The sequence below is a fragment of the Aegilops tauschii genome, chromosome 6 (assembly GCF_002575655.3).
Source record: "Aegilops tauschii subsp. strangulata cultivar AL8/78 chromosome 6, Aet v6.0, whole genome shotgun sequence".
NCBI classification, from domain to species: domain Eukaryota; kingdom Viridiplantae; phylum Streptophyta; class Magnoliopsida; order Poales; family Poaceae; genus Aegilops; species Aegilops tauschii.
This window is the reverse complement of record NC_053040.3, coordinates 112,198,604-112,206,905: the sequence shown is the minus strand read 5'-3', so window position 1 is coordinate 112,206,905 and position 8,302 is coordinate 112,198,604. Positions and strand designations below refer to the sequence as shown.

General features: G+C 43.8%; 1 pseudogene; it reads left to right on the top strand.

Annotated features, from left to right (window-relative positions):
• The first annotated feature begins 5,077 nt into the window (after window positions 1-5,077).
• LOC120967718 (small nucleolar RNA U3) lies at window positions 5,078-5,282 on the top strand (annotated as a pseudogene).
• Window positions 5,283-8,302: the final 3,020 nt, after the last annotated feature.

Genomic DNA, 8,302 nt, shown 5'->3' with positions numbered 1-8,302 from the left:
CTTAACATGAAGATTTTTTATGTCTTCAATTAAGGACTGAAATCGGGTCATTTCCGCGTCCAACAGATCATCGCTTTTGTCGAACAGTTTTTGAATATGTTCCATAGCCTTCTGTTGTTCAGTTGCAATTTTAGCAAGTGTTTTGTAGCTGGGTTTGGATTCACAATCAGAGTCATCTTCACTTGATGTTTGAAAGTAAGCATCTCATGAGTTTACCTTGGCACCACGTGCCATGAAGCTGTAGGTGGGAGCAGAGTCATCCTTGTCATTAGCATCAGCGTTGGTGACGGAGCCATTGTCTTCAGTGCTGAAGATGGACTTGGCAACGTAGGCTGTGGCTAGAGCCAGACTTTCAACGCCAGAGTCGGACTCCTCCTCAGACTCCACCTCCGCCTCCTCAGAAGCAGGCTCCTCGTCTGAATCCATCTCCTTGCCAACAAAAGCACGAGCCTTAACAGATGAGCTCTTCTTATGTGATGAAGACTTGGAGGAAGACTTGGAAGAAGACTCTGAGGATTTCTTCTTCTTCTTGTCATCAGAATCATATTCCTTGCTCTTCTTCTTCTTGTTGTTCTCATTGTCCCATGTGGACACTCAGAGATGTAGTGACCAGGTTTCTTGCACTTGTGGCATGTTCTCTTTGTGGTCATGAGTGGAAGCTTCATCATTTCTCGAGCTGGATCTTGAAGACTTTCTGAAGCCTTTCTTCTTGGTGAATTTCTGGAACTTCTTCACAAGCATAGCAAGCTCCTTTCCAATGTCTTTAGGATCCCCAGAACTGCAGTCAGATTCTTCTTCGGATGAGGAAACAACCTTTGCCTTCAAAGCGCGAGTTCGGCCATAGTTGGGACCATAGATATCTCTTTTCTCAGATAGCTGAAACTCATATGTGTTGAGCCTCTCAAGTATGTCAGACGGATCGAGTGTCTTGAAGTCAGGGCGTTCTTGAATCATCAGGGCTAGGGTGTCAAACGAGCTGTCAAGTGATCTCAGGAGTGTCTTGATGATTTCATGCTTGGTGATCTCAGTGGCGCCAAGAGCATGGAGCTCATTTGTGATATCAGTCAGGCGATCAAACGTGAGCTGTACATTCTCATTGTCATTTCTCTTGAAGCGGTTGAAGAGGTTGCGAAGGACACTGATCCTTTGATCTCTCTGGGTTGAGACGCCTTCGTTGACCTTGGAGAGCCAGTCCTAGACTAGCTTCGACGATTCCAGAGCACTCACACGGCCATACTGTCCTTTCGTCAGATGACCACAGATGATGTTCTTGGCAGTAGAATCCAGTTGAACAAACTTCTTGACATCAGCAGGGGTGACACCTTCACCAGTCTTGGGAACGCCGTTCTTGACGACATACCATAGATCGACATCAATGGCTTCAAGATGCATGCGCATTTTATTCTTCCAGTAGGGGTAATCAGTGCCATCGAAGACAGGGCACGCAGCGGAGACTTTGATTATCCCTGCAGTCGACATAGCTAAAACTCCAGGTGGTTAAACCGAATCACATAGAACAAGGGAGTACCTTGCTCTGATACCAATTGAAAGTGCTAGTTATCGATTAGAGGGGGGTGAATAGGCGATTTTTATGAAAGTTCTCAAAACATGGGAGTTTCGAAGAAAAACGATAGAAATGAACCTATTGACATGTAGCGGAAGGTAGACTACACTAGACAAGCCATAGTCAAGCAAGTAATGAAGCTAAAGCACGAAGACGATTAGCAACTAGGTAGTATGGATCAAGATGGAAGAGAGTATGAAGCCAAATAGAATAGTCGTCACACAGTGAAGTCAAACAGATAATTCAAGCAGGCAATGACTTCACGAAAACAGACTGTAAGTAAAGAGAGAGAGAAGATAGAACCAGTTGCTTGGTGAGGACAGTGATTTGTTGGACCAGTTCCAGTTGCTGTGACAACTGTACGTCTGGTTAGGGAGGCTGAGATTTAACTCAGAAGACCGCGTCTTCACCTTATTCCCCTTGAGCTAAGGACACCTAGTCCCCGCCCAATCACTCTGGTAAGTCTTCAAGGTAGACTTCCAAACCTTGACAGACTTCGTTCACCGGCAATCCACAATGACTCTTGGATGCTCAGAACGCGACGCCTAACCGGTTGGAGGATTCACAGTCCTCAAGTGTAACAAGTCTTCAGGTCACGCAGACAGAAAGACTTCAGTGACGCCAAACACTCTTTGGGCTCTGGGTGTTTTGGGCTTTGTCCTCGCAAGGATCTCTCTCAAATGCTTTGGAGGTGGGTTGCTCTCAAAATGACAAAAGCCGTGCACAAACTCTGAGCAGCCACCAATTTATGGTGTAGGGGGTGGGCTATTTATAGCCACTCGACAACCCGACCTAATTTGTCCGAAATGACCCTGGGTCACTAAGGAACTGACACGTGTTCCAATGGTCAGATTTTAAACACACGCAGCAGCTTGACTTGGGCTACAAGTAAAGCTGACTTATCCGACTCTAGATAAGATTTGCTCTCATTGTCTTTGCTCGAAGACATAGGATTTGGTTGATCATCACTTCAGTCACTCTGACTTTGTTCACTTGGACCCCACTTCATAGTACGGTGGTTCTTATGACTCAACAAAGAAGAAAAGGAAACTGCGAAACAGCTATGTCTTCGCACTCCATAGTCTTCACGTGAATGTCTTCTTGAGTCATAATCTTCGTTGTGAATATCTTCACATACCACCATTGTCTCCAATGTCTTCACACATTTTTAGGGGTCATCTCCGGTAGGTAAACCGAATCAATGAGGGACTACTACCTGTGTTATCTTGCAATTCTCACAAACACATTAGTCCCTCAACCAGGTTTGTCGTCAATACTCCAAAACCAACTAGGGGTGGCACTAGATGCACTTACAGATGATATTTGGATGTTTTTGCTGAATTTGAGGATTTCATAGCGGTTATATTGTAGTGCCGAGGCCCGAGGCTCACCTATAGCAATTGCGGCACTATCATGAAGATTTAGCAGACAATTTACAATCATGCTTGTAGTACATGATTTGCATAAAAATAACACTCAGCAATTTAAAATGGTCGGTAGTAAAAATGCTTGCCAAAATAGCAAAATGAAGTGTTTAACTAGAAATACTGGTTGATTATATACATAGAAAAATTCAAACTATGGAAACAAAGATGATTGGTAAATTGGAAAATCACCATGATAACCTGAAAAATTACAGTAATCCGGTTCTCAAGTAGATGTGAATCACAATAAAAGTTCGGAATATTACAGTAATCCAATTCTCAAACAGATGGGAACCACTCCTCAAATTTGGATAAGTACCGTATCCTAATTCTCAATTGAAAGACCTTTGAGGTTCAAGACCCTAGCCGAGGTTTGGACCTCAAAAAGATGAGGGGGTTACCTTCCCTTAATATTTTCTCCACCAATCCAGGGAAAAAATAGGCGTGCCGCCATGCGATGATGAGCCATGGGTTCCTATAGGACGAGGACGAGGCCATGAGGATTCGTTGGAGAGGAAGGCGAGAAAGCGGAAGGCAATATGCGCAGATACACACAAAGCGGATCAATCGATCAGATTTTCTTTGGGTCGATCGATCAGATGGGCTGCATATGGGCCATCAGATGGGTTGCGCGAGCGCTCAGTCGCTGGCTTCTCCCGGTGTCCAACAACAAAATTTACCGGTGTCACACGCCTACATGGGCTGTAAATATAACGTAAGCGGAACAATTACCCGGTGTCCTGTGACACCGGTAGCTCCTACGTAGGTCCGCCCCTGAATAGCTGGTGAACGTTGAATAGCTGGTGAACGTTCACTGGAAGGGATTGACATTTGCTACCGTTTTAGATGGCAAGTTTAGTTGTATGGATGACAGTTTCTTCATAAATGCATGTCAACTTATGGTGTAGGCCTCGACAACTAGCACGGGACGTAGCACCATTAACGGGCCACTATGCACCCAATATGGTCTCCACTCCACCACTAAGCAGCAACTCTCTTTAGTGGAGGGGGATTCAGCAGAATGCCATTCTACAATAGTGTCACATCTTTGAGTCGCCTTCATTGACCTTTTTTTTTAATTCGTTGTCAATTTTTTTGAAAATCATCATTTGCAAATAAAGAATGCACATCGCACAAATGTTTTTTTTTGCGGGGTACATCGCGCAAATGATTACTAGGTTATATAATGTGTTACATTTTATTTTTACTTCATGTAAAGTATTTCAAAGTAGCATCTTGAAGATTGTTAATGTAGACATTAGGACTTACATTCTAGATCCATGTGTGGTTGAAACACAATATTTTGATGACAAACGAATTTATTTACCTTTTAAGTAAGACGAAATAGTGATCTAGGTTATCTGGTCATTCCTTTCCGAACTAATGAGGCATCTTAAGTTCACCTTGACACTTTTGCAAACAAGGCTAGTTTTAGGCAACGTTAGATATAAAAATTCAAGTGATGTGTTATTTATCTTTGTATTCACCATACGTTGCACCGATATGTTGATTATTTTGGTAAAAAGGCAATTTTTTGGAACATCATTAAAATTCTCTCATCTAACTTCCGAAGGGCAGATCGGGGTGTTAACATCTGAAATATTTTCCAGATTGAACAACCTGCTCTGTTGAAAAGTCTGGTAAAATGCAATCATCATGTTCTAATTTCAGTCTAAGTTTCTTTTTTGTATGTGCGGTAGAAGTTAGCATTTCGTTCCCCACCAAAAAAAAGAATTTCAGGGATCATGAGACATTTGCTTCTTCTTTTAGATAATGAGACCATTTGATGTTCGAGGACATGGGACAAAACTCCAAGAAAGATCATCATTTAGTCTGTAGGTAACGCTATAAATATAGGTAAGTGGTAAGACATGAAAGAGTAATGCCTAAATAGTTGCGCTCCTGTCCGGCCCAGAGGTGGCCCGGCCCAGTACAAATGCAGCTAAACCAGAGCAAAAAGGCTAGCGAGAGGCGCCACCGGCCACCCAGGCAGCCAGCGCTTAGCAAACAGAACATAGTAGATAGTACCACCTCGGAAGCTTATAGACGGATGCACCAGCTTAAATAGCGCGAAGCAATACACCACAACACGACCTTACTTGACCAGGATCTGCTCTATAGGCTCGTACCGCTGCATCCTTAACTAATAAGGAGGCAAGCACTGAAGCCTGATTGATGAAGTTTGCCCTGTGGGCCAGAGCGTGATTGACGGCTCAGATCATGCTTGCGATAAAATGCTGTAGAGGATCGTTCCTGGTAGCTTCTGGCTTACCAGGGTGGCACACAGGCAGCTAAATCTTTCTTTTTTCCTTTTTTACTAAATTGATCGATCGGAGTTATTTGGCAATGCTTTCTGCGTATTTCAGTAGCTACCAGGTCAATTGCTGTAGTATCCTCTAAGTAGCTAGACAGAGGAAAACCATATGATTAAAGATTCCAACAGAAGATGTAATTTAGCTCATGTAAATTTCTGGCTTAGTGTCGTCAAAAACTCAATTCATACACGAAAAGGAGACCCCAAACACTGGACCAAAATCAACTATCTAAAGTAGTTTTTCGTGGGCCATTTTTCTTCAGAGGCTTTCTAAGTACAGACAATAAGTTTTGGAAAACGAGCAGATCACTTTTTGCCGCTCTTCTTGAGACCGGCGCCTCCGAGCGGGCCCTTCTGCGCAGCCTTGGCCTTGAGCTCCTTGACGGCCTTCTCGTCCTCTTTCTTCTTCTTCAAGTTCTCCAGATCCGTCTGCAGAACAGAGAAAACCCAGGTTCAGATTCCATCAATTTGTCCATGGGTACGAAACAAACTATAGATTGCAGGAAAGTGATTGGCGATCGATTTGCTGGACAACAACTAAAGTGATCGGCGATCATCATCTAGTTAACCTTTGATTTTTGAAAGAAAATAAATAAATAGACAGGGGTGCTGCAACTGCAAACGCTTGTAGATGAGCGGTACATACCTCGTCGTACTCTTTCTTCTGGGCCTTGGGCTTCTTGAGAGGCTTGGGCGGCATTGTTGATGTCTTGGCGGCGACGACTGAAAGACGAAGTTGATCGAAAAGCTCTCGTCGATGTCGACGAAGATGATCTTACGGCGGCAGGCGATGGAACTAGCGGAAAGTGTGTTGGCGTTGCAGGGTTGGGGGCGTAGGACGTGTATATATACTGGTTGCCCTAAGGAGGCGCGAGTCGTGTCGGACACGTACGCGGCACGGTAGGGTACCAAACATGTTTCCTCTCGGTGTCGGAGAGAGAGATAGAGGAGAGGTTTGTTTAGGCTAGGCCGTCGTGGGCTGTTCGATTGGTAACTTACAGGGCCCGTGTTTGCTTTTTTTTTTAGGCTGGCCATGTTTGCTTATCTGTGGGCTCAGCCTTCGGCTAGCTGTACTGGGCCAACTGCTCGATCTGCTTGCAGGGCCCATGTTTGCTTCTCTTCGGCCTATATAAAACCTGTCTCTCATAATCCCCCTCAGCTTGTGAGTGAACTTCTTCTAAAAAAAGAACTTGTGAGTGAACTCACAGTTTAGAATATGGCGACTTGGGATCGAGAGAAGGTGCAACATGTTTCTATTAGTTTTGATGGTGAGGTGATTTTGTCGATTCCGCTGTGTACAAGACAATTGTCTGATTTTTGGTCATGGAACTATGACAAGGGAGTTTTTTTTCTATTAGCTCGGCTTATCGCAAGTTGGTTGCAACCAAACACGGGCTTGAGCCCTAGCTGGAAGGAAATGCTGATTCCTCAAATTCAGAGAGGGACCAGGAAATATGGACAAGAATGTGTCGTTTCAGGTACCTTCATGTTTCTTTTGGAGGTTGGTGCGACATTCTCTGCCGACAACAAGCCTTCTTCAGCACAGGAACATGTCACAAACAAATGCACGTGGTCATTTGTGGAGTTTATCACTTTTGGAGACACTCCCTCCTAGAGTGCAACATGGCTAGGTGTGTGTGGGCACTAGCGGATCCTGATCTGGTTGAAGCCATGATCACCACTGGAAAATCGGATGTGAGGAGATGGAAAGCTTAGCAAATGATCATTTTGTGCTTCTTTTGGTAATGCTTTGGTCCAAATGGCATGCTCGCCAGAAGGCCTTACATGAGCACGAATTCATAGTCCAGGAGCTACGCATGCACTTGTGAGGCACTACATCTTTGATCTAGTGGCACTCCCTCATGCACCAAATCAAAGGTCCCAAGTAATGCTCCCGCCGGTACTTTATGCACGTTATATCCTCCTCCTGTTGGTTTTGCTAAGGTTCGAGTTGATGGAGCCGTCGCGAGAGCTTCCAACAACAATTTTGTTAGCGATGTTTGCATAAGTTCTAATGGTGTATACCTCGGTTCTTCAGCGATCTCCTTCACCGGTATAACAGACCCAGCCTCTCTGGAAGCCTTGGCATGTCGTGAAGCCCTGGCTTTGACTAATGAGTTGATGTTAAGTCAGATTGTCATCGCTTATGATTGCAAAGATGTAACTGATGATATTAGCAATGGCACAAGAGGTATCTACGGGAATGTTGTTCGTGAAATCGAAGTGACTGCCTCTAATTTTCAGGCGTGTTCCTTCACCTTCGAAGGAAGAAAATCAAAATGTCGAGGCGCATGCGCTCGCTAAGCATACTCCAAGCCTTTCTGAAGGGAGCCATTTGTGGCTTACCCAGCCTACGGACCTCAATTATATCCCTATAAACTTCGCTAATCAATAAAGTGGAGTATCTTAAGCCTTAAAAAATTGCTTGATTTGCAATCGTTCAAAAGTCCAGTAGACCACCACCCACCACCACCACCACCAAAAAGGAAAGTCAAGTAGAGACCTCGTTCAAGGAGGCCATTCAAAGATGTACCTACAAAGAAATCGAAAGAGGTAGATGTATCCAACTACTATCGCTCTCTCCTAAAAAACCTTTTTATATAGTAGGAAATAGTGGACGTGAATTCCTCTTTTCAAATCCATGTTTGTATCATTTTAGCAGACACCCTTAAGCTATCAAATCAAGGAAAACAGGTCGAACAGTCACAATATTGTGAAAGAGAAACCTTCCACATCCAAGGAAGCTTGTCATAAAGTGCTTCGTCAAAGCTTTTTATTCGTTCTTTCGGAAAAAAGATAAAGACCGAATCTTCACGCGCATGCACTTTTACATGTGTCCATCGTCTGTGATGCATATGATAAATATGTGATTTATGTGAGTGTTTTTTGCTCTAGATCTAGAATGTTACGGTTTGGAAGCACGCACGTGTATGCTGAATGAAATATGCCCTAGAGGCACTAATAAAGTTGTTATTTATATTTCCTTATATCATGATAAAT